The sequence below is a fragment of the Vulpes vulpes genome, chromosome 14 (genome assembly GCF_048418805.1).
Source record: "Vulpes vulpes isolate BD-2025 chromosome 14, VulVul3, whole genome shotgun sequence".
NCBI lineage: Eukaryota > Metazoa > Chordata > Mammalia > Carnivora > Canidae > Vulpes > Vulpes vulpes.
The window spans coordinates 15,629,438-15,655,698 of record NC_132793.1 but is presented as its reverse complement, the minus strand read 5'-3'; the positions used below and the strand labels follow the sequence as shown (position 1 = coordinate 15,655,698).

General features: G+C 42.0%; 1 protein-coding gene across 9 annotated transcripts in view; it reads left to right on the top strand.

The window, feature by feature from the left end:
• The window catches only part of PKIG (cAMP-dependent protein kinase inhibitor gamma), a 101,811-nt gene that overhangs the window by 55,538 nt on the left and 20,012 nt on the right, over positions 1–26,261 (top strand). For 3 of the 9 annotated variants that reach the window (XM_072735769.1, XM_072735774.1, XM_072735767.1), the window contains one exon: positions 22,070–22,139. The exons of 1 other annotated variant lie outside the window; for it this stretch is intronic. The gene's annotated coding sequence lies outside the window, so the exon portion shown is untranslated. Of the gene's footprint in view, positions 1–11,519; positions 11,920–16,777; positions 16,842–21,562; positions 21,621–22,069; positions 22,140–26,261 lie in introns of those variants that run through there. 5 more of the 9 variants (XM_072735772.1, XM_072735771.1, XM_072735768.1 and 2 more) reach the window with 4 other exon arrangements.

Genomic DNA, 26,261 nt, shown 5'->3' with positions numbered 1-26,261 from the left:
GGAGGAACATTTTTAGTTTGAGATCTACTAAACTGGCTTCCCTCACTGTCCCATAAACTAAGTTTCCTCCTCCACATTTCTTTAACTTTTTCTTCATATTCTTTTTTTGAAAAATAGTTATATATTTATTTTTTTATGACTGTGACATCAGTATGAATTTTATAAAAATTAGAACAACATGGAAGTACACAATTTAGTTAATGAAATAAAACAAAACAAATAAAAAAAACACCCCTCCTGCCATAATCCTGCTGTCCAGAGATAGCCTCTGGTAACAATTTGGTATATTGTACATCATTTTAGAGATGTAAATGCATATAACAACAATAGTAAAAGACTGATTATGAGCCATGTGCTGTGCTTTGTCTCATTAAATCTTCACTGTGTCTCTGAGATGGGGCCCCTTGTTTACCAAAAAGTAAACTTGAGGCTTATAACTGAAGACTTGCTAAACATATTTCCAATATTTGCTTCTATAGGTAGCCTGCAGTAAGTAAACATGTGTTTAACCATTGTTCTTGTCTGATTACCTCCACCTAACAAATTTCCAGAACTATAATGCTTGGTCAAAAACTATGCACATTGAAACTTATGGTTTATTTTGAGGGAGGTAGTTAAGAGCATGGGCTTTGTGTTCATGCATAGCAGTGTTTATATTCCTACTGCCACTTGCTAGTCACTCACTAGACTTAAACTGTGCCTCAGTTTGCTCATCTGTAAAATGGGATAAGAACAGAAACCTCTTGTGGCTGTGAGGATTAAATGAGATGATGAGTGAAGGCGAACAGTACACAGATAAATGAACAAGAAAAATAGCAGTACTGTGCAGGCAATTAAAGTAATGTGGGGCATCTGTCTTCAGCTCAGGACATGATCTCGGGGTCCTGGGATCGAGCTCTGTAAGGCCCTGTGCTCAGTGGCACAGAGTCTGCTTCTCTGTCTCCCTCTGACCCTTCCCCCACTTGGTGCTCTCTTTCTCTCTCAAATAAATAAATTTTTTTTAAGTGATGTGATAGGTAGATGGGTGAGATGGGTGGTTACCTGAGGTTGAGTGGGTTGGGGAAGTCCCCAAAAGGTGGCATTTTAGCTAAGGTCTGAATGATGAGGATATTCTTTCAATTCCTAGAAGTAGAGTCATGGGATCAAAATTGCATGCATTAAAGTCTTTGGTCAATATTGACCAACTGACCAGCAAAAAATTTCTCAAATAATTTACATTTCCTCCATATTACAAACATACTTCATTCCTTCACCCTTACCACCCTTTTCTCCTGTGTGATTTTAAAAAGTGGGATTAATCTAAAGATTATCTTGGAGACCTTTCTGTTTGCCTTCTAAAGAGCTTCCCTAGCGGGGGGCAAAAATAAGGAAACAAGTTAGTCTCTTGGAGGAATCCCTTAATTGTCCAGCATCACCCCCTATACTATAAACTTTTCTTCTCAGTGCCCTTTCCTCTCTGCCAGTTCCTGCCTGCATCATGTGATAGGACTGGAAGCTGCCAGCACGTTAGCCAGTATACATGTTGATTATCAACCACGTTTCCCCTTTGGAATTAGCCAGTGCCTGGCTCAGGGGAGGTGGCTGATCAGCATTGCCTTTGCTATAAAAATCTAGGCAGCTTTTAGAGGTAGGCTGGTTTTTCCAAACAAATGTGTTGGCAAGGGTGTAATAATAACCTTCTGTGAGTTAAAACCATGCAGAAGGCTCTGCACGTCTTTTTGTTCCCGTCAGACCCCTCTCCTGTGTGGCATGTGCCAGGGGCAGGGTCATTGGGAGCACTGTCCCTGCAGCTGCAGCTGCCACGGAAGCGGTGTGTAGGACCTCTTTTGTTTGTTTGTAGTGTGTATATGATTACATATTGTTGGTGGATCTGTTCTGTAACAGCCTTTTATCGTTCTAAACCTGTGTCGTAAGAAATATTCTTTTTGCAGGTCTCAAGTGGGGCTCAGCATCATTATGGTGATAAAATACCTGTTAAATTACAAAGCTCATTCAGATACTGTTTTAATTTTAGTGATTTTTTTTTATAGAATACACATATATTAGAATTTAATTTCTGATTCAAGGCCTAAAGAAAATGATATAATGTGGTTTAAGTTCATAAGCAAAAGGATTAAAAGTCGCTTGTTCTTAAAATGTGATTTCTTTTTATGATCTTGATCTTTTTAAACTCAGCAACTTAAATAAAACATCCTGAGGGCAACATGTGTGAGCGAAGGGGTCCGGGGGCGGCGTGGGGAGGGAATGTGTTTGATGAAATTGTCCAGGAGCAAAGCACCGCTCACTTGAAACCCAGAGATTTGTCATCCAAATATGTGCAGATTGCTGGTACTATAAATAGTTTGAACTCGAGTAAACAGCTTCTTCCCTCTAGCTGCTGCTTGGCCATTGTTCAGATGCCAGAACAGCCAGGGAGCAGCTTCTCTAGCCAAGCTCATGGCACTTGTGCCCAACTCTTAATCTCCTTCTTTGCCAGGCAGGGCCATCAGCTACCCAGGGTTTGAGATGACCAGAGGGCAGACATTCAGGCCCTTCCATTCCCCACTTTGGGCTCCTACCCTGACCCAGCCTGTCCTACAGCTTTATAAACTCACTCTGCTCTAGACTAGCACCAATCTGAGGTTCCTGGCAACTATAAAAAACCCTGGGGCCACATGGCCATTGACTTAAGTAGATTTAGGAGAACACAGACTTTTTTTTTTCCAGGGCCGAAGCATGCATGGCTCATTCCTTTCTTTTGGAGCCAAGAAGAGTGGCACTAGCTGTCAGAACTGCTGCGGGCTGCCTATGCCAGCAGCTGATCTGCTTTATGCCAGGAAGACAGGCTGCTGACATTTTCAGAACCCCTTTGAGGGCTCAAGTAAAATGCTGACATTAGAGCAACTAAGGACATTCCATGGTTTATTACTATATTTCCTTTGGAAAAAATAAGTCTCTTTTTAAAATTCCTGCTTCAGCTGCATTCATTTACAGTGACTCTTATGTCATATGCCTCTGAGGAGGTTACGAATAACATTTTGTTTTTTGGGGGCAGATGGTAGGGTTGATACAAAAGTACTGAATTAAGGATCAGAAAACCTGGATACTCAGGCAAGTTACCTTTCTGCCAAGAATAGATAATTCTGTCTCTCCTGCTTCATGGATTGGATGACAGGGTAGATATTAAAGTACTTTCTGGACTATCCCAAACTAGTAGAGTATAAAGGAGAGATGGGGTAGTGGAAGGAGTCTCAACAAGCCTGCCCTTCTACTCTGTAATCTCAAGCACATGGTTGATGTATCTCTCAACCTTAACCTTACCATCTGTAAAATGGGAATATGATATTGGCCTCCAAGAGTGTTGTAAAGTTTAGAGATAACATATAAAGCACTGACAAGTGGTAGATAATTATTAAATCACAGTAATGATTCTTATTATATTTAGTGTGGAGATACTCTGGGTTATTCAGGATTCTTGACCTGGAGAAACAGATTCAGTTTGTAGATGTCCAGATTAGCAAAAGGCCCAGCTAAAAGTTGATGGCAATAACTAATAAAAATAGATAACATTTTTAAAAAAAATCATAGTAATATATTAACATCATTTCTTTAAAAATCTGCCAGGTCCAGAAAGGCACCAGCTTCTTGCTTGCCCCCTCACCTGAGGCAACGTCTGCTTTTAGCCCTTCCGTGGTTCCCTCCATTTCTTTCTTTCTTTTTTTCCCCAGTAATCTCTAAATCCAATGTGGGGCTTGAACTCACAACCCCAAGAGCAAGAGTGCATGCTGCACTAACCAAGCCAGGCAGACACACTCCTCCCACCTCCCATTTCTTTTTTAAAGTTAATTGTGTTGGATGCCTGGGTGCTCAGTTGGTTAAGTGTCTGATTTAGGCTCAGGTAATGATCTCAGGGACCTGGGATTGAGCCCTATGTCAGGTTCTATACTCAGAGGGGGGTCTGCTTGTCCTGTCCCTTCCCCTGCTTGTGCTCTCTCTCTCTCAAATAAGTAAAATCTTTTTAAAAAAATTAAATTAATTGTGTTTTGGGACACTTGGGTGGCTCAGTGGGTTAAGTGTCTGACTCTTGATTTTTGGGTCGGGTCATGATCTGCACTCAGTGGGGAGCCTGTTTGAGATTCTCTCTCTCCCTTTCTCTCTCTCTCTCTCCCCCTCCCCCCATTCTTTATCTCTCTCAAATAAATAATCTTTAAAAAAATTGTTTTTGTCAAAATGGCACATTCTCATAGGTTTGCTTTATTCTTTTTAAGATCAAATACCATTATAAACTTGTACTGAAAAGAGCTGTCTCCTGCCCCCAGCCTTTTCCCCGGCCTCCTGCCCTGCTCCCAAAGGGATACCCTTTTGATCCTGCTGGCTGTTTGTTCTAATATTACTTCCATATATCCAAATAATATGCTTATTCAGCTATCTCTCTCTGTGAACATTCTTTATTATGGAAATTTTCAGACGTATACAATATTAGGATAATAAATTGAGTTGTCATGTACCACTCATTAACCAGCTTTAAGAATCATGACCTTTTGTTTCATGTATGCCTGTAGCCACTTTTCCTCCTGCTATTGGATAATTTTGGAATAAATTTTAGACATCATGTCATTTCATCAATAGCTACTTCAGCATGTATCTCTAAGAGAACAAGGGCTGCTTTTTTAAAAAACAACTACACTACCATTATTATACATAAAATAATCCCTTATTACTTGCAAAGATTGCTGATTAACAAATTCTAAGTATTTGTTCAAATCAGATTCAAACAAGGACCACATACCACTATACTGCTTTTTCTTTACCAATTTTATGTGTCACCTAATGACCCCCTAGGATGGTTCATGAGGCTTTAGCTTTTTTTACATGCACCAGAGCCCCCTTCACACTTCTTTTCCTTTTTCTCCAGATATCACAGTTTTTTGCTTAAATCAGTATTCAGTGATTTATAGCATTATGGCATTATAAATATTGTTTACTGCTGAGGCCAGTAACTTTTTGGTTGTTTTTCTTTTCTGTAGACTTTTCCTGGACTTAATAACAGCTTCTTAAAAATGGTCAGTTTTCCTTGTTTCTTACTGCAGAGGCTTCCCACACTTTCCTGTGGACTCTCAGTACAGTTTCCGGCAGGCCTGTCAGGGGGCCCCACAACTCTGGTTTCCTGGAGCCTCCTACCCTCCTGCTCTAGTCAGACTGGTGCCCTCCGGGTCTGTAGATCAGTTGGGGGTCTGGAGCTGTCCTCCTCTTCATCCTTCGTGTTCCTTACATCTCTTGTTAGATCCCTGCTTTCAAATCCTACTTTGTAGTTTAAACCCTCATTTAGATTAAAGTATATTCTCCAGAAGTTTATTGAGAAAACAGTACCCAAGGGAGAAACAGTTCTAAGTCCTTGCATGTCTCAAAAATGTCTTTATTTTGCCTAGCTGAGGATAAATTCTGGGTTCCAAGTCATTTTCCTTTAGAACTTTCCCCTTCGAAAGCATTGTTCCGTTGTCTTCAGGCAGCCAGTGTGGCTCGGAAGGAGTCTGATTCTTTTCTTTTGACACAGTTTGTATCTCTAGAAACATGTGAGATTTTTTTTCCTTTTGAATTCTGAAAGGTTAGAAGACTACATGTAGGCATGATAGACTCTCCTCCTCAGCACTTGATACACTTTTCAGTTTAAAGATGTAACTTTAAACTCTGGGAAAGTTTCCTCATGGTTTCTTTCTTTCTTTCTTTCTTTCTTTTCTTTCTTTTCTTTCTTTTCTTTCTTTCTTTTTTTAAGATTTTATTTATTTATTCATGAGAGACACACAGAGAGAGGCAGAGACACAGGCAGAGGGACAAGCAGGCACCTTGCAGGGAGCCCAATGTGGGACTCAGTCCCAGGACCCCAGGATCAAGACCTGAGCCAAAGGCAGATGCTTAACTATGGAGTCACCCAGGTGCCTCTCTTTCTCTAGAATTCCTATTTCAGTCTGTTGTTGAGCTTCCTGGATTATTGTTCTATATCAAAACTCCTTTTTATCCTGTAAATATTTTTTCCCTGTACTGTGTTTTGAAAGATTTTATTTTCCAGTTTTTCTACTGAACTGTTAATTTCAGTATTTATATTATTAATTTCCAAGAGCCTGGTTTTGTCAGCTTGTTTTGTGGACGTGGTATCTTCAGAATCTCTCTGATGACATAGAATTTTTTTAAAAGATTTTTATTTATTTATTTATTTATTTATTTATTTATTTATTTATTTATTTATGAGAGAGAGAGAGAGAGAGAGAGGCAGAGACACAGGCAGACAGAAGCACCATGCAGGGAGCCCGACATGGGACTGGATTCCGGGTCTCCAGTATCACACCCAGGGCTGAAGGCGGCGCTAAACCACTGAGCCACCCAGGCTGCCCGAATTTTTTTTTAAGGGTTTTCACTTGTCAGAATTTTCTTTCCCGTAAGCGTCCATTTTCTCTGTATTTTAGTTTCTTTTCTTTCTTTCTTTTTTTTTTTTTTTTTTTTTTTAGTTTCTGTCATGCTGTTGGTTTTCCTCAAATGCCCTGTGATACTTTTTCTTCCCCCCACTTGTAAACAGTAATAAAAACCTCCTTTTAGGAGATAGGCCCTTATTTCCTCTGGAATTGGTTGTCTCTTTGCCATCTAGGCCTCAGCCTTATGTGGAAAGCTGCTAGAAGCTCCATGTACCACACTGAACAGTACACTTTGATTTGGGACATCTGACTAGCAGTTAGACTAGGGGTCCTTCAAAGGATAAGAATGCCCAGTCTCATACTAGAAGGGAAGTATCCTGTGAACCTACCCATTTTTTAGGTACATACTTTCTGGGATCAAGCTTCTCTTCTCCTGCCATCCCTCCACTGGGTTTAGTGGCTGCATCAACAGCTGTCCTAGGGGGCTAGGAGGTGGCCCCTCAGAACCGCAAACCCTGCAGAGAAAGCAGCCAAGTGTCCTCTAAAACCAGAAAAAAAAGTCAAATATTTCTTTTTCATCTTTTATGGTATTGACTTCTCTCCACCCCCAAATGACTTAAGTGTCTGATTTTAAAACGTTGTTGTTGTTTTTCTAAGTAGGCTCCACGTATAATGCAGGACTTGAAGTAATCACCCTGGGATCAAGACGTGAGCTGAAATCAAGTCAGTTAACCAGCTGAACCACCCAAGCACCCCAAAACATTGTTTTCAGTGTAGATACGGTTCTTTTTTGGGTCCATATGCCAGCAGGTTAACTGGTTACTTCTGGGTGGTAAGATTATGGAGGATTTTCCTCCCTTCTTTCCTTTTTTATTTCCTTTTTTTTTTTTTTTAACAATAAGCAATTATAATTGGAAAGAAAACAAAATCTATATTTACAACTGTAAGTCTCAATCAGTATACTTTTCACTTAGTCTAGAAAAAAATGGGGATCTTCTAGCTGTGTGACAGTGAATAAGTGAGTTTGAAATGGCATGACAACTGAAATCTACCTTTGATACAGTGAAAAGCTAAGTGCATTTTGCAGCAGTTGTTTGGACTAGAAGGTCAGCTGTGGTGCCCAAAATTTATCATGTACTCCTTTCAACAGATACCAGTCAGTTGCCAGCTGAACAAGTTACATGACTGATCTATGTCTAGAATTTCCTCATTGGTCAGGTGGAGATAGTAATGCCTACCTCATAGGACCGTCATGGGAGTTAAATGAGAATTTATGTAGAGTAATTAGAATATTATCTGGCATATGGTAAACGTCTGTTAGAAGTTTTCATTATTTATAGATTTCCTTATTTTAATCAGTGTCTCATATGTACAAAATGCTCGTAAATTAAACACAGCTTTTCCATAAGAAGCTCAAATTCTAGCAGCTGAAGTCTGCTCAGAAATAAATATGTCTCATAGAGGAAAAAAGGTTAAGTTTCTTGAGAGAGGAACAGATAAAGTACTAAGGAAATTTAGAGAGAGAGAGACCCCTTCCAGGCTAAGGGTGAGGGGTCAGAATTAAGGGCAGCTTTGTGGCAAAAGGGGTTCTCTGAGCCCTTCAGACCGGCTGTGTGCTCAGAAGCAGCTGGAGTTTCCTTTATCCTCAGGTGGAGCTGATACTGCTGGCTGTGAAGAACTCCAGCTTTCCTGGAGGGCAACTTTTTCAAGAGCAGTAGAGGAAGGGACTCAGAATACAGGCCTGGCCCCAGGCAGCCTGCTAGGAGCCCAGGCTCTGTCACTCACTCCCGTGAGCCTTGTGCAGGTTGGTCAGCCTCAGCAGCACTGGTCTCCGTAGCTTTAAGAGGAGGGCATAGTAAACCTCCTGCTCCTGATAGTTGTAAGGATCATAGAAGGTGGTGTTTATAGAGTACTCAGCACAGAGCGTGACCCCAGTCCACAGAGTGTATCTGCCATTGTCAGAAGGCAGAATGACGTGCTGGTGTTGTCTGTTCTCTCCATGGAGTCTGACATAGATGTACGTTATTCAGTCAGCCATGCAAGTGTTACAAAATATATGTGGTCAAAGAAAACAACATCTTTGTTTTTATTTTAATTTTTTATTTTATTTTTAAGATTTTATTTATTTAGGGCAGCCCCGGTGGCTCAGCGGTTTAGCGCCGCCTTCAGCCGGGGCCTGATCCTGGAGGCCTGGGATCGAGTCCCACATCGGGCTCCCTGCATGGAGCCTGCTTCTCCCTCTGCCTGTGTCTCTGCCTCTCTCTCTCTCTCTCTGTCATGAATAAATAAATAAAATCTTTTAAAAAAAAAAAAGATTTTATTTATTTAGTTATTCATTTATTTTTTAAGATTTTATTTATTTTTTCATGAGAGACACAGAGAGGCAGAGACAGAGGGAGAAGCAGGCTCCATGCAAGGAGCCCGATGTGGGGACTGGATTCTAGGACCCCCGGGATCACGACCTGAGCCAAAGGCAGATGCTCAACCACTGAACCACCCAGGTGCCCCAATATATTTGTTTTTATGAATGGGCTCCCTACCTATTATTTTTGTTCAAATAACAAAACATGATTTCAAAGCATTGAGAGTGATTTTGGCAAACTGACCTGTCCAGGGCCCAGCTCATTTCCTGATGCCCACTTGAGCCTTTGGAGTAAAGGCTCGGCCAGACAATGGCCCCAGCCTCCACCTCCAGGCCTTCCAAGTTGAGTGTTGCTGCTGAGAACACGCCTGACAGTTCTCGGTGTCCTTATTCATTCTGACCTTCTAGAGAAATAATGGGTCCTTCTTCTGGTTTCCTAACATTCTTGACCTTACTCATTTACTGTTACATCAGTCTCAGGGTAGAGGATGGTGACACTGAGTCAGAATTAGAAAATAATGTCTTTACTTTAGGATGTCGTAGCTTATTTTTTTTTGCAAGTTTTTTTTTTCCAAATATTTTTGAACCTGTATTATGTGCCAGGCACTTAATCCACACAAGAGCCTTGTAGGGTAAGTGCTGTTACTGTTTGCACTTTACACAGAAGTTGATTTGCCCAAGACCATCCACTGCTAGAAGGTCCAGAGACGGGAAGGAAACCCAGGTCTCTCTGAGCTGCTAACTGCTGTTCTCTATGACTTAACAGGCTGGAGTTCTTTTCATTCCACCACAGCCCCACACCAACTTGTGGGAAAGCCTTCAGATTGGCAAACTCCCTCCTAACATATAGTCTGTTTGCTTGGTCCTCCATTACAGCATCAAAGATTTTGAGAATTAAAATTTTTGTTGGGGATCCCACCGCTCAGCAGTTTAGCTCCTGCCTTCAACCCAGGGTGTGATCTTGGAGTCCCGGGATCAAGTCCCACGTCGGGCTCCCTGCATGGAGCCTGCTTCTCCCTCTGCCTGTGTCTCTGCTTCTCTCTATATATTATCTCTCATGAATAAATAAATAAAATCTTTAAAAAATAAATAAATAAAATAAAATTTTTGTTAAGTCACAAACTCCCACAGCCTTACCCCCATCTATAAATAGCTTTTCTTTCCCAAGAGTTCCAATCCCAACTTCCCATCCAAGTAGGTTTAAGACAAATCAGATCTGCCCTTTGGAGGGAGGGGCGACTAATGCCCAGACTTCCTTCAAGTCATACGGTGTTTTGGGTAGCAATGCAAACAAGTACCCCCTCTTACCTACTGGCCTCTAGTGTTTCCTTTAGGCAATAGATTGACTACCTCAGTTCTCCACTGACCTGGCTGAACCCACCCCTTCCCCATTTGTTTGAATAAGTTTAGCTCATTTTTCTAAGTAGAAATGATCCCAATTAGAAATAAGGGCCATGCTCAGAGAAGTAACCATTTTGAGAAGTATCATTGGCATGTGTGTGGCACGTGTGCTGGCCTAAGTAGGAGTTAAAGACTCAGTTTCTAGGTCTGGGCCTTTAATCTTGAGCTTTGTTACCTTGGGCATATTACTTTACTTCTCTGTGTTTCATTTTCCTATCCAGGAAAAGCAGATTAAATAATTCAGCTCCTGGGTACTAATTCTCCTAAAACAAAAATCAGATGAGATTATATATGAAAACAAAGCTACCATCTATCAACACTTAGTATGTGCAGATATGTTCAGTTCCCTTGCATGTTTTCTTCAATTCTTACAGTCCTAAAAGGGAGCTCCTATTACCCTATTTTATAGTTTAAAAAAAATTCAGAGAAGTTAAGTCAAACAGGACTCAGATCCATATCTCTAGTTCCCAAATTGATGCCTATAAGCAATATACATGTAACACTGCTTCCCTCTGTATAAGAAGTACAGAGGTTTCTGTTTGTCTTCCCCTGGAAGCCTGTACAAATGCAAGAGATTATTATGGTCTCTTCTAATCATTGCTGTTCCATGTTAATCCCTAAGGACAATTTCATGCTCCTTTATCTTATCTGGTAGTTTATGCTGCCTCTTTCCATGTCTCCCAGGGCTTGTGCAGTGAATTCTCTGGGGTTTTCTCCCAGAGAAACAGTTCAGCTCCACCGCAAAGGGGGTCGACGAGCCAGGCCAAACCTGGCATCATGGGCATTGGCCTCTGACCTGTCACAGGTTCTTCCCTCCCTCAAGCGTGTAGTCAGCCAGCTTGTAGTAAAATTTTTTATGTTGCATTTGTTGGTAAGCTCCTTAGTCACTGAATTTCAGAAGTGGGAGACCCCAAAACCATCATTTTATAGATGGGGAAACTGAGGTCCAGGGAGAGAGGTGACTTGCTTGAGGTCATTCATTCAGTTAGGAGTGCAATTGAGACCAGAACCCGAGTTCTCCAGGCAATAAACTAGCGCTCCTTCTGAGCCTTGCACTTGGATATGTGTCATCTCCCCTATGTGAGGGACAAACCTAACACTGTGCCCAGCATGCACCTAGGAAACTTGGTGGAGAAATTGAACAACTTGGAAAATTGAGCAAAAGGAAATGAGGGTGAGGTGTAGTGGGGATGCAGATCTCCACCCTAATGAGGGTATTACGCACCAAAGAAGTGAATTAAAACCCAGCAAAGCAAACTAGATCGCCCTCCGTCAGCAGTGACTACAAGGCAAAGGGACTTAGGCCAGGAGCCCTGGCCCAGTGAGTAGATAGGAAGCCTTTTGTCACTAAGGCTGCGCTGTTGAAAATTGAAGGAAGGATGTTAGGCAAATGTGACGGCCTGGGATGCAGTTACAGCCCCCTGGCTCATTGTCCAGAGGAAATGGATCTCCCCCGTTGACAGAGAGGTGGAAACTGAGCAAGGGAGTTGAGTGGTTGACATCATCAGGCTGAGCATTGGGTTACAACAAATGGGGACTTACTTGGCTGGAGACGTGGGAAACACCCACTAAAACCTCGAAGTGCATTTCATTTAGAGACGCGGAGAGACAGAGTGAGAGGGAAGAAAGAATCCAGACTGCACTGCCCTGCCGGCTTGGTCTGCTAATCTCTAACCCTTAAAAGGGGAGGCATTTTGAATCCTGGTTTCTTAAATTCTCCCTTCGCTTGTGACTGAGGAGCCCTGGACTTTGGAGAAATTCTTTGGTCTTGTAAGTAGAACTTTATTCTCCACCGCCACCTCCACCCCCAGGGAGAGCAGGGCTTGGAGGCAGAGCTCTCTGGAGAGCTTGGCTTGCTTTACAGCCTGTTGGTCACAAAGTGTCTATTTTTATATTGTGATATATTATTGCTCTGAAAATTATGGCTTTGTCTGAAATTGCCTGGGGCAAGAGTCTGAACTCAAGTTTCACAGATGGGCTCCATTCAATCTCTGTTTGACTTTTTTTACCCAGAGAACGATGACAGATTGGCTAAAGCTTTAAAAGCAGCTCCTTGCATCAAGATAGGTGAAGAATTAAGTCCTTCCTTAAACACTGGGATTTGTAAAACTTTTAGTTTTTTCTCTGATTACGAAGGTGCTACAAACAATTTTAAACGCTCTAGAGAAAAATGTCTCTGGAAGTGACAATTCCCTGAAATCTTCCCCTCCCAAATACAAGATTGGTATTCTAAATGTAAGATACAGGAGTGTTCGGGTTTCTGAAGTTAACTTATCCCATGAGCCCCACTGCCACAGCAGCTGTGCGGACTCCCAAGATGGAAAGAAGTGTTGGAAGGCTTTAACTTTGGCTTTGTGGTCTTTTTATTCCTTCCTTTTTAAAATTTGCCATTGATGTCTAGAAAGTAAACAGAACAAACGTGAGTAAGCACTTCAGCATTTTATTTTTTGGGGTCTGTGTTTAGGATTTTCAACCAGGTGAGCCATTCTATGCAGAGGCCTTGTTGCTCCAGGCCCCTCACCGGTGGGCACCGGAGCTGACCACCTGAGCTGACAGTTCTCTGGTGGTTGGAGGTACATGTCCTGCAGCTGCTGCGAGCGACCCACCTCCCCTGCTAGCTGGTAGAGATAGTTGGGAAATCACGGTTAAAGAAGAAAGCCTTCGGCTTTAAGAACCAAGGGGCCACCCACACAGGCTTTGTGGCCCTGAGCAAGTGTTCTACACTACCTGGGCCCTGGTTTCCTCTTTTCTACCTAAATGAGGGGACAAAACTAGATGATGGCTATATTTTAGAATTCAGCCTGAAATAAACCATCCTTATCTCTTGCTTTGAGGAGAATCTTTAGGGCTTGAGGAGCAAACTGCCCTTTATTTTCAGTATGCCAGAGTGGGTAAAAACTAGCACCTATAAGGACAATTAAAAGAGGCCATAAAATAGGCAACAGTAAGTTACTTTCTGAGTTTTTATAGTTTTGTAAGTTTGTTGTTCCTGAAGAAAGAAAATCTCAGTGTGATGTGTGTGCATGTTTGCACTCTCACACACAATAGGGAGGGAGGAGAAATAACACTATTGAGTGTCTCTTAGGTGCTCAGCTTTTTGCATAACCTGAGGTGGTCAGTGTCGTCATTCCCTAACTCCACTGATTGAGGATTAACCTCCAGGGTATGTTCTCAGATTATCCTGAAGGTGTGTTCACCTGAACCGTGCTTACATAGTTACGCAGGACTTCCTTCCATTCACCCCATTCATCCTCTCTCCTAACCACAGGTTCGCACTCCTGAGTCTGTCTCTTCCATTACCATAATCCTGTTACCTGGTAGAAAGCCTGGCACACAGGTCCAGAGGAGGCCTAACATATTCCGTTTTATGGAGAGCCCGCCATCCTAGTCCCTAGCCTGGCTAAAAAGAGGGAGAAAAGGAAGGAAAATCTCTCTGCTGCTCTTCCACCGAGACATGGCCTCTGCTGCTTCAGGACAGCATGGCTGGAGCCAAAGGGCAAAGAAAAGCCAATGATGTTGTCAAATCTTGGATTTTTGAGTTGCCAGGGTTCTAGATGTTGGCAGTTTAAGGGACTTTTATCTTTACGGCTATTAGAGGCTCCAGCCCTTAGGAAGATGCAGTATTTAAAAACTGCTTGAATTGGGGTGCCTAAGTGACTCAGTCGGTTAAGTGTCTGCTTTCAGTCCAGGTCATGATCCTAGAGTCCCGAGATCAGGCCCGACGTTGGGCTCCCTGCTCAGCCAGGAGTTTGCTTCTCTCTCTGTCCCTTACCCCTCTCATGCTCTCTCTCTCCCTCTTTCATAAATAAAATCTTTTAAAAATAAAATAATTTTTAAAAACTGCTTGAATTAAGATCATGGTTACTAGGAGGGTTCTCAAAGCCCCTTTGCATATCTGAGAGTTTTGGTCTTCACCAGCATCTCAACCCTTTGAAAGTGGACCGTTGTTGCCATGGAATCACCCATGGTCATGGGCAGTGGGCTTCCGCCTCCGCCTCCACCTCCACCTCCGCCTCTGCTTCTGTCTCTGTCTCTGTCTCTGCCTCAGCCCCAGCCCAGCTACTCAAGATCTCTATCTACACTTTGGCTAATTAAAAAAATGATCCCAGGGGTACCTGGTTGGCTCAGTTGGTTAAATATCCGACCCTTGATTTCAATTCAGGTCTTTTTTTATTTTGTTTTTATTTATTTTTAATTTTTTTGGAGATTTTATTTATTCATGAGAGACACAGAGAGGGGCAGAGACACAGGCAGAGAAGCAGGCTCCCTGAGGGGAGCCCAATGCAGGAGTTGATCCTAGGATCCCGAGTTCATGACCTGAGCCAAAGGCAGATGCTCAACCACTGAGCCACCAGGGTGTCCCTTTATTGCTTTTTAAAAATATTTTATTTTTATCTATTTGAGAGAGTGTGCATGAGCAGGTAGAGGGGCAGAGAGAAAGGGAGAAGCAGACTCCCTGCTGAGCCGGGAGCCCAACATGGGCCTCTCCCCCAGGACCCTAGAATCATGACCTGAGCTGAAGGCAGACTCTTGACTGACTGAACCACCCACGTGCCCCTCGGCTCAGGTCTTGATCTCAGGGTCATGAGTTCAAGCCCTGTGTTGGGTTCCACACTATGCATGGCACCTACTTAAAAAAAGGGTGGTCCCTCTTCCAAAGATGGTGGTGAGGAGTTGATACTCTGGAATGACAGTACCTGCCTTTGATTTTTATTTTTGTATGAATTTGAATGTCTTTAGCAGGTGTGTTCTCCAGTTCATTACTATATTTGCCATTTGCTTGCCGGTCTGTCACCATCTCTAGTCTCTCCCCTGCCCCTTGGCCCCTATGGGCATTTACGTTTGCGCCCCTAGGCTGGTGGATGTCTGTAGTCCCTGTCACTCAGACTATCTAGAGTTCAGTAAGAAGCTGGGGAGAGTAGCAGTAAGAGCTCTGCCCTCACCACCTCCTAGGGGAGACATCTTGAACAGATTACCTTGTAGAGCCTGTTTCTCTAAGTAAGGGGTTGCAGTTATACCTACCTCCACGGGTACCACGAGGATGAAACAAAGCTCATAGCACATTAGTTGACACAAAAATACATGCTTGGATTAGCTATTTTATGGTTTCCAGAAGGAGAATGTTAGCCAGTGTATACAGGCCCTGGTCCCCTTGGTCGTAGCATGGCATTTATATGAGGGACATGAGGTCATCTCTGAACTGATAACTGTCGAAATCCCTTGGAGCTGCTATCCTGGCTCTTTCAGCCAAGCCTTAGCACTGTTTCCTATCACTCAGTCAGGTGCTAAGACCAAAAACAAAAGTGGATCCTCTTCTGCTGGGACCAGAGGATGCTGGCCCAGCCACTTAAGGAAGAAACTGGTGGCAGGTGTTATTTTCTGTGTGACAAGAAGCTGAGTTCACCCAATTAACTCTGCTGAGTGTTTTCACAAGGGGCCAGAAGTGATTCCTAAGTGGAGAGAGATGTGGAAAATCTAAAGTTCTTGGAAACAAGTCATTAATCACAACTCAAGGCTGAGCTCACTACCTCCTGGAAATCTCTCAGAAATGCCTTGTGAAAACTGTGAGCACTGCTCCTTCAAAGAGTGGTTCCTTTGGAAGCTGCAAGTCAGCTGCAATGCTGAATGATTCTGAACTGCAGATGAAAATGCATTCGCTCTTACTTGAGGAGGCCAGCATTTCCTAACTTTATTTTAAAGAAGTCTCTTTAATCTTCCAAGAAATTATTATTCTTCAACTTGGCTTTTCCAAAATGAATAATGACCTTCAGGACACTATAGAAATAAAAGTATTGGTAGCTGATGTGTTCTTATCATGTCCCAGGGACCTAGGTCAGTCATTATGTTTAGTACGTTATAAATGTGGTCTCTGCCTTTCAATAAATTACACTGAAGACAGACTAATACTGAGCACAAGGGTGGAGGAACAGGGCCATGAGGAGACAGCCTGTGGCCTTGTGAAGTTCTTGGTGCATCAGGAAAGACAGGATGGTGAATGTAAATGAACAGTTGCAGTGGATTGGCTTCTAGTGGGTGGGGGTCCTGGTCTTGAGCTGGTTGTTTATTCCCACACTTCCCCTCCATTTCCTGATTCTCAGAGCTTTGCCAGCATTTGCATTAGGGAGAAACCAGAGCTGCGCCCTACTAAAGCTTTCACTCCTGGCACCTTCCCATCCAAGGCTTCAGATGAAAGGCGGGAACTCTCCCTCACTCATTGCAGGGGCTCCACCTGGAGGACTCTGAATCTGCAATCCCAGGTTTAGTAAGGAGACATAAGGATGGGTAATTCTTCAGTCTAAGATCACTACTGGATTTTCTGTTGGCTTGTTTTTATGACATTTATTATGGTGGGTTTTTTTTTTCCAGATTACAAAATTAGAACATGTTCATGGAAGGAAAGCTAGACAGTATAGAAAAACACTTAAATCATCACCCAGTGGTTTCACATCTCCAATTTTTAAATAAGGCATGTCTAGGTCAGAGGTGAACTTTGTTGGATCTCTTACACACATTCCACTTGGGTATCAGAAAGTTTCTGCCAGTGTAAGAAACTCCCATTTAGCAGTACATGCTTGTCCTGTCCTCCCCTCCTCTATCTTCTCACCCATATACTACCACTGCTTTTCAGGTTTCACTTCTGATTCTCTTCGCCTGTCTCAGAAGTGCTCATGCCTTATGCTGCAGTCCCCCAGGTAGGAGAAATCATTGTCTATAGTTGGTGAGAGGCTGGAGCCTTCCTTTGTACTTTCCTGTGTGTGTACAAGAATCCATCCACTGTGCAGAAGAACCCTTGTGTTTAGGCATTATGCAAGGCGCTATGGGGAATACCAAGATAAATTAGACTTCTAAGTAGCTTGTAGTCTGATAGGGGAAAAAAGACTCAGATAACTCTCACACATGTCATTATGTGCCCCAAGAGAGGGACGGTGCCATGGAAAGCTTGAGAAAGAGGAACAGTTCAATACAGTCTTCATGTTTTCAGATAATACTCATTGAGCCCCTAATTATCTGCTAGGCACTAGGCAAGGTGATAGGTAGACAGTATTTCATAAAACAGGCATGATCCTTCTGCACATGGTCCTTCACGGCCACAGATGAATGGTGGTGTTATAAAGTGAATACACAGGAATGTGGTCAGGGCAGGCTTGCTTGAAGAGGCAGAGGTTAAACTGAGGTGAGGTGTCCATTAGGCCAAGAGCTAAGGCAGGAGGTGGGGAAGTAGGGCATTGTGGGAAGGTATAATCCAGGTAGGGACAGTTACATGTGTGCAAGAGCCCATGGCAGGAAAGCATATGCAATATCAGAGAGAATAAAGGGAAGCCAGTGTGGCCAAAGCATAGAGGAAAAGGAAACTGAGAAAGAGGTGGAGATTAGAGTTCAGAGAATTAGTCAGGGGCTGCCTGATGATGATGATGATGGTGGTGGTGGTGGTAGTGATGAGTCAGTAAGGCCTTTGTGGGTGGTGGTTGCTGTGTGGGGGATGGGTTGAAGGGAAGTCACAGTAGTCATGGGGAGTGAGGATTGGCATTGGGTAGGACCATTGGGAGCCAGGGGTGGGTGGGATGAATGGAAGGAAGAGGTAGATGGATTTGAAACTATTAAACGTAGAAATTTAGTGGCTTCTAGTCTGTGCCAGACCCAGGGCTAGACCCTGAGGGCATAGAGATGAAAGAGATACATCCTCTGTCCCCTGGGCTTTAGAGGTCTAATGGCATTGAAGGTTGGGTACAATGTGAGTGGGCAGACACAGGAATATGGGATTTCCTTTCTATATTTAGCAGCTCTATTCCAGTATATGAACAAAGTTTCTCTCTGAGGTGGCGTAGGATATTACTCCAAGACTATAATTTTTTTCCTAAGGTACAGGAAAAACTGTTAGTCCCAAGAGCCTGCTTTTATTCATCGGCTTGTCTGTAATTCCCCCTTCTCCCTGTGATTTCATACCTCAGCTCCCTACTGGACTTGGATTTGGAGACTCAAATTTGAGTTGCAGCTCTGTTTCCAACTTGCCATGTGACTTAGAAAGATTCTTAACTTCTCTGAGTCAGGGATCCCTGGGTGGCGCAGTGGTTTGGCGCCTGCCTTTGGCCCAGGGCGCGATCCTGGAGACCCGGGATCGAATCCCACATTGGGCTCCCGGTGCATGGAGCCTGCTTCTCCCTCTGCCTGTGTCTCTGCCTCTCTCTCTCTCTCTGTGACTATCATAAAAAAAAAAAAATTTAAAAAAAATTAAAAAAAAAAAAAAAAACTTCTCTGAGTCATTTTCACCTGTTAGTGGGAATGATACTCATCTGATGCCCAGTCATTGTGAAGGTGAAATGAGAAAGGTACTTTAAAGTGCTCTGTAAACAATAAAGTGTTGTAGAAATGTGAGGTATCATTATTATTTCAAGGCAAAATTTATTGTCAGTGAAATAAAATAACAGTTAAAAACAAAGCACTTCACCAGGGAAGGCCAGAATGTACCTTGCACGTAACTGAAATGCATATTTGGTATAGTCGCTGTTCTTCAGGAGCTTGTTGGGAACACTGTTCCTCATCTCTTCTATTTCATCTGCTGGTATAAACCCTTTCCTCTCCTCCTTCCATCAGAATGGTTTGCAAAGCCATTTCACTTCTTTGGATTCCAGAACCCATTTGATGTAGAAGCCAAAGCATCTGCTTGGAGACCAAGAGAGCCTGTGAGCAGAGATGAGGGATTTACAGGGCTTTGGTTCCCAGCAGCCAGTTCACTCCCAGGAGTGTATTTAATTGGTTTGGGGGAGGAAAGCAGTCAAGGGCACTGAGCCATGGAAAACAGTCAACAGCACAGAACAAGCCGACACACCACCTAAACGGGGCAATTTCAAGCCAAAGGTTTAGGCTTTCTTTTGGGGTTTAATAGGGAAAATACTATTTTTTCTTAGAAAATATTTTGCCCCTTCTTAAATAAAAAGCATAAATGCTTAGGAATTAAAATACCTTTTTTCCCCTCTATGAAGCTTTATTTTTTTTTTTAATTGTTTTCCAGCTATTAAGATGTTCTATTTCGGACAAAAAAGAAAGTGACAGTAAATGAAGTTAACTATCCCATGTAAAGATAATACACGTAGTGTATAACATGCTTATCAGCGTTTTTCTCTGCTCTCATATGCTTGTCATTGTTTTTATTTTCATTAATTTTCCCAAAAATAATACATGTGCTCCTTGTAACTAAAGAATTTGAAGATGTTATAAAGAAAAAGTTATAGTTTCTCCCTTCCCCCTGCTTCCCATTTCCGTCCTTCTGAAATGAGTTTGGTGCATATCCTTTCACACCTTTCTCCCGTCTTCTGTTGAAATGGATGTAGGGTTGGGTAGATGTGTGGTTATTTGTTTTGTCAGAAGTGGGATCATACTTTTATTTTGCACTTTATTTTTCCCACTAAACAATACGTCCTGGGTAGGTATAAATCTAATGCATCCTTTTAAGTAGCTTCAGGGCTTTTAGACCTAGAGGTCCACAATATATTCAGCATTTCTCCTTTGATAGATTTTAAATCTGTTATGTTTTGTTTTCACTAGAAATATTGTTGCGTTAAATATCTTTATATACATATCCTTCTCTGCTGGTGCTTTTATTTTAGTTGAAGTATAGCTGACACATAATGTTACATTAGTTTCAGATGTGTGACATAGTGATTAGACAAGTCATAGGTGATGCTGTGTCACTATAGCCATAGCCGCCATCTGTCACCATACAACACTATTATAATACCATTGACTATACTGGCGCTTTTATCTCTATAGGTTACATTTTCAAAAACAGTATCGTACTTTAATAATAATGTACATGTTGTATATGTATTTGACATTTTAATAGAGTATCATCCAACTTTTTATAAAGTTTAGTAAATTACATCCTTCCCAGAAATAGGAGTACTTCCATTTCCCTACATCCTTGCCAATATTATTATTTTTTTCATCTTTGCCAATATTAGATATTCTTTCCTTTTTTCCCTCCTACCTTCTGTCCCCGCTCCCCCTTCCCCTCCTCCCTCCATCCCTTCCTCTATCTGTACTGTTTTTTTCTGTGACCAAGCTGATGTCAGAAAATGGTGTCCTGCCTTGTATTTTCTTTACTATTAGTGAGATTGAACATTGTTTCATGTTAGTTGGCCATTTTATTTTCCTCTTCTGTACATTTCCTTCACCTTTTTTTCTTAGGAATTGTTTACTTTTTTCTCAAGTTACAGGAGCTCTTTTTATATTTATGTATTAAGGATTCTATATGTATTGCAAATATTTTTTCTAATCTATTATTTGTTTACGAAACTTTTTCTATTTTTTTCTTCACAGTGTCTGGATTTTTTTGCCTTGTTTAGTAATAATTTCCCCACCTCAGAGTTATATAAATATTTTTCCTAAACGTTCTTCCAATTCTTTTATGGTTTTAATTATTTAATCCTGAACCTTTAATCCCTTTGGAATTATGTTTAACGTAGCAAAGAGGTAGTGATGAAGCTTTGTTCAAGATATGTCAGCACTATTTCTTAAATAAGCCTTCTTTTCTGTTTTGCATTGAAATTCCATCTTTGTGATAAATAAGTTCCTTTCTTGTATCCATTTCTGAACTTGCTGCTTTAGTCCACAGACCTATTTGTGTATCCCTGCGTTACAACCATATCTTTTTCTTCAGTCTTTATAAAGTAAATTTTTATTATCTCTTAAGACAGATCCTCTGTTTACATTTAAAAAATAATTTCCTTTCTTATTTCTTGGCTAAATTTTGGGGAATTTATTATTCCATATGAACTTTAAAGTAATTTTACTTTAAAACCCCCAAAAAACTTTATATTCTTATTAAAGTTTAATTAAAACTAAGTAGTAATTTAGAGATGATTAATGTTTTTGGATAATTAGACCTCTCTACCCAGGAACATGCTAACTGCTTTGAAACTTAAATGTTCTATTTCTATGTTTTGTCATTTGACCTTAAAAGTTTTTAATATGCATCATGGATATATTGTCTCAATTAAACAGTATTTCTGTTTGTCCTGAAGTTTTTGTTCTGATCTCTCTTCCATCCTTGATGCTCTTATTGTCAAATATGTTATCATCAAATTTGTGTTTATGTCCCCACTTAGCTTTATTTTACTCAGTGTTTTAGATTTACCAACACGCTGTATACTAACTTTGCTCACTGTTGATTCCAAAAATCTCACTTTCTGTGTTTGGTTTCCCTTCTGTTGGAGAACATTCTTGGAGTCTGAAGGGCAAACTTGCTCAGTTTTTGTCTGAAAATGTCTTTTGCACTCACTCTTGATTTTTTAGAATTCTAGATAGGCAGCATGTATAATGATTGTGAAAGTTATGTGTGCCTCTTACAAAGTTTTTAACCAAAACAAAAATTATTCATGGAAAAAGTAAAAGTCTTTCACTCCTTTTCCCATAGTTCCTGAGTCCCAGAGAGACTGTTTATGGTTTGCTGCTGTGTAGATATAAAAAACTGTGTATGTATACAAATGTTGTAGTTTTCTAAGCATAAACAATTGTGTTCATAATTTTTATTAAATATGATGACATATACAGTTTGTAGTACTTTTTTAACAGAGCATGTACATTTTTCCTTGTCAGTACAACGAAATCTGTCTCATTCGTTGTAATGGCCGCCTACTTTCTTGCTGTATTAATACACTGTAACTTAATTCTTCCTCTTAACATTTAACTTGTTTCCTATTTTCTTTGCTGTTACACAGTATATGTTACTGAGCATCCTTTTACTTGTGGGATCATACCTATAGCATAAACTCCTAGATATTTGACCCAAAGGATGTGTACTTTTAACATGTTACTAGATGTTAACTAGTAGTAGCTTAACTTGTCTTCCCAAAAGATTGTTTTAGTTTACAGCCATAGAGTGTGTCTGGCTCTAATTTTTGTTTTTCTTCTGGTCCCTTAGAATTTCCACACTGATTAGTCAACAGTGGAAAATCTGAAGAGATGCAAGTAGGAAAAAGAAACTAAACCAGGTGGGTAGTCACAGTGCTCATACCACTGTACTGTAGTATCCCAAATGTTTGTCTAAATACCTTTATTTCTATTTGAACAAATAGATTCCAAGTGAAATTAGAAAGGAATTTTGGTCCCATGAAGAAAAAAGCAGGATGGCCCTTTACGGAAGTTCTACAATAACACACTGCAGTTTACAGACCATTTTTTAAATAGCATCAGAAAAACAGTTTGCTTCTAGTGGCTCCAAAGAGAATGAGTTTCTCTAGCCATCTACTTATGCTGATGGAATCATACACAGGAGTTATTAGCAGATTTGGGCATGATGCCAACTTTCCTGTCCACCAATTGTTGCAAAGCTATTTTCATAAAGTCTAGGGCACATTATGGGAATTTTAATACTGTGATAGAGGAGCAAAAGCAAGAAAAACCCAGCCTGGAGAAACAAGCACAGCCCACTAGTTTGATGCAGAGAGCTGGTGCAGGTCCCTTCTAGTCGGAAGAGAATTGTAGTTCATGAAATACGAATGGCCTGCTTGGAAGTATGGCTACTCTGGGCCTGTGTTCACATTGAAGCATTTCTGGCATCAGTTAATCATTTTTAACAGCCTCTGATCCATTTTTCAGTCCCCTCCCTTCCCCACAACCTGCCCACCATCTTTCAGCTGTGTCTCCCTGCAGTTAGAGCAGAATCTCCAGCCTTTATTTCTCTGTCCAAGACCTAGTAGTCCCAGGAGCTTGGGGGATTTCCACCTCCTTTGAATTCCTTCTCTTGGTCTAGCCTGCCTCTAGCTCCTAAGATTCCTTTTTGTTGGTGGCAGAGTGAAAGTGTAGTCTATCTGGCAGCTGCCCTAGGGCTGGGGCTCCCCAGCTGTTTATCAGCAAGGCTTTTGTCCTGTTCTTACTGACTGTCCCTGGGAATCCCCTGGATGCAGTTATTTGCAGTGACTAAGATGCAGCAATCAGCTCCCAGGACTGTTTATCTGGCTAAGGCCAGTTCGGGAGGGCATGCCTCTAGAAGGTCTCTGTTGCAGTTGCTGTGGGAGTACTGGGGCTCACAGCCACAGAATCTTGAGGATGCCAGGGTTATAGGAAGTCTGGAGTTGCAGTTTTGTTTTTTGTTTTTAAAGATTTCATTTATTCATGAGAGACATAGAAAGAGGCAGAGACTGGGGACCCCGATGAGGATTTGATCCCAGGACCCTGTGATCTGAGCTGAAGGCAGATGCTCAACCACTGAGCCACCCAAGCTCCCCTAGAGCTACAATTTTCAACCAGGGGTTTATGGTTAGTTTCTGGGATTCAGGATTCCTCTGTACTCATGGGTACAGTATTTACAAATATACTTTTCTGGGCCAAATGTCCATAGCTTTGCTCAGATTCTCAAAGGGATCTGTGACCTCTGAATTTTAGAAACCATTAGTCTAGAGAAAGCCTGCTGTATCCCCCTGGGCACTAGCCTCCCAGATGCCAGGATCTTTTTTTTTTTTTTTAAGATTTTATTTATTAATGAGAGACAGAGAGAGAAAGAGAGAGAGAGAGAGAAGCAGAGACACAGGCAGAGGGAGAAGCAGGCTCCACGCAGGGAGCCCGACATAGGACTTCATCCCGGGTCTCCAGGATCACGCCCTGGGCTGAAGGTGGTGCTAAACCACTGAGCCACCCGGGCTGCCCAGATGCCAGGATCTTGAGAAACCTTACCAGGTCTCTGGTATTTCTGTTTAAGGGTGAACTGGGACAAATTACCTAGTGTCACTGAAGCTGAAAGCCTTCCAATGGGATGTCCCAAAGTCCAATCCTGAAATTATACTCCCAGTGCCTGTTTCATCTTATTGAACACATCAGGTATTGAATACTCTAGGTGTTTTTTCTGGTTTCTAGCCCATAGCTCAGAAGGGTCCCTTTAGGGCAGCTGTACTAACAGTGGTGAGAATAGTGTTGATGACTGAAATTCAGTCTGGCTTCCCATTGCCAGAAACAGCAAAAATTCTTTATCCACATCATCTTTAACTCACACAACCCTCCAGTGAGGTAAGTACTGCTGTTTTACAAATGGAGAAACAGAGGCACAGAGAGATCTAGTAATTCACCAGAGATCATGTAAGTCAGTAAGTGATACATGACCCATGCACGTGAGCTTAACCACCAAGCTTTATGATGAAAGTAGAGTGCGTTGGCAGAAAAACTAAAGTAAACAAAATAAAGATGGTCTGGACGTCTGGGTGGCTAAGTGGTTGAGCTTCTGCCTTTGGCTCAGGTCATGATCCTGGGGTCCTGGGATCAAGCCCCTCATCAGGCTCCTCTCAGTGAGCCTGCTTTTCCCTCTGTCTATGTCTCTGCATCTCTCTCTGTGTCTCTCATGAATAAATAAAATCTTTAAAAAAAGAAAAGAAAAAATATGGGGCCATTTAGTGTAGATCAAACTGTCCTGTATATTGTAATAGAGCATTGCTGTATTATAGCAGATACACAGCTATGATCTCCAATCATTTAGAAAAGGTTGGTAACACATTAATGCATTATATGAGAAAAATTTCTGTCTGTTATAATTCAGATAAGGGCTTTTTTATAGCTTTATTGAGATATAATTCATATACTGTACAATTCACTCATTTAAAGTGTACAAGTCAGTGGCCTTCAGTGTATTTATGAAGTTGTTAGTCTATCACCATAATCAGTTTTAGAACATTTTCATTACCCGTCACCTTCCCAACCCCCCATCCCTCCCCAGTCCTAGGCAACGCCACTATTCAACTTTCTGTCTCCAGACGAGGTTTTGATACTTACAAGAGTAACAGTGGGAATCTTGGTGATCTGGAGTGAGTCATTCCCTGAAGGATAATTAGACAAATGAAATTTGACTCCAACGTATTTTATAAATGGCTTAATGGCTGAGAAGCTACAAGCGTGTCTTTGATATGCCCAAATTTGGGGTTGACGTAGGCAAGAAACAAGTTTTTTCTGAGTCATTTCCACTTGTCAACATTCCCTGTCAAGTAGGCTCTTCTTGGTGAGCAGCTGTAAAACAGTGGCTTCATGGGGCCACTCTTCCCCACTGGCATCAGAATCAGAGGCAATTCAGCACAGGATCTTTTTTTCTGTCATCCGAATCCCTGGTGTGGTTTCTCTCTTTGCCTTACTATAGTTGTCATTGTGAAGGCTGCTCATGTAGATGCCTGTCACTCTTTGAAATTCAGGAGACAGCATGCACAGGATCCTGCCAGGCCCTCGGAGGACACCCAGCTGCATGGCTCTCTCCAGCTTTTTCATGGTAGCGACTCCATTGTATTCTTTCCTGACTCATTCGTTTATTCATTCTTTCTTTGAGAAAACCTTTAGTAGGCACTGTGCAGCAGGCTCGTGGTAGGTGCTCAGGAAATCTGGGCTCTGAAAGGCTCCTCCTGCCCCTTGTTAGAGCGGGTGCCTTGTTTCACCCAGGTGGGGGCAGCCATTTATGTAGAGAGAAGCCAGAGGGACAGCGAGTTTGATAACAGAACAGTCCGGTGATGGGGATGAGACAGATGCGCTCTCAGCCACATCAGGACAAAGCCCCCATCACTGGCAGGCAGCATCCCAAAGAATGTGCACTGAATTAGGAGTGAGGAAGAATGGGTTCAATCCCGATTTGCTGACTAATCGGATGGGGGCCTTAGGTGGCTCTGTGAGTCCTGGTCTCTCCATTGTGAGGGTTAGATAATGCAGTGCCTCTGAGGTACTTTCAGGACCGTTGCTGGGAAGAGTATGCACTTAGTAAGTATTGAATGAATGACGGAAGGAATGAGGGAACGTTCTATGATTCTCAGTGCTAGAAGAGAACTTGAGCAGGTCAGGTGGCTAGGTAGACACAAATGTACATGAAGACAAAGGAGACCCTCCCTTTCCTCTCCTTGGCAGCCCACTCCTGCCACTGCCGCAGCCTCACCTATTCTGGGGGAGTGGGGGCTCTCACATCCTCTGCTTCCCTGAGGCCTAGGAGCCAACCAGTCCTGGGTGAGAATGCAGTCTCCAGTACATCCCAGTATATTTATTTATTTATTTATTTTCATCCCAGTATATTTAAAAGGGATCTAGTTATACAGGGCTACCATGAAGGAACTAAGAGGATATATGGAAAGCACCTGTTACCGTGTCCTGATGCACAG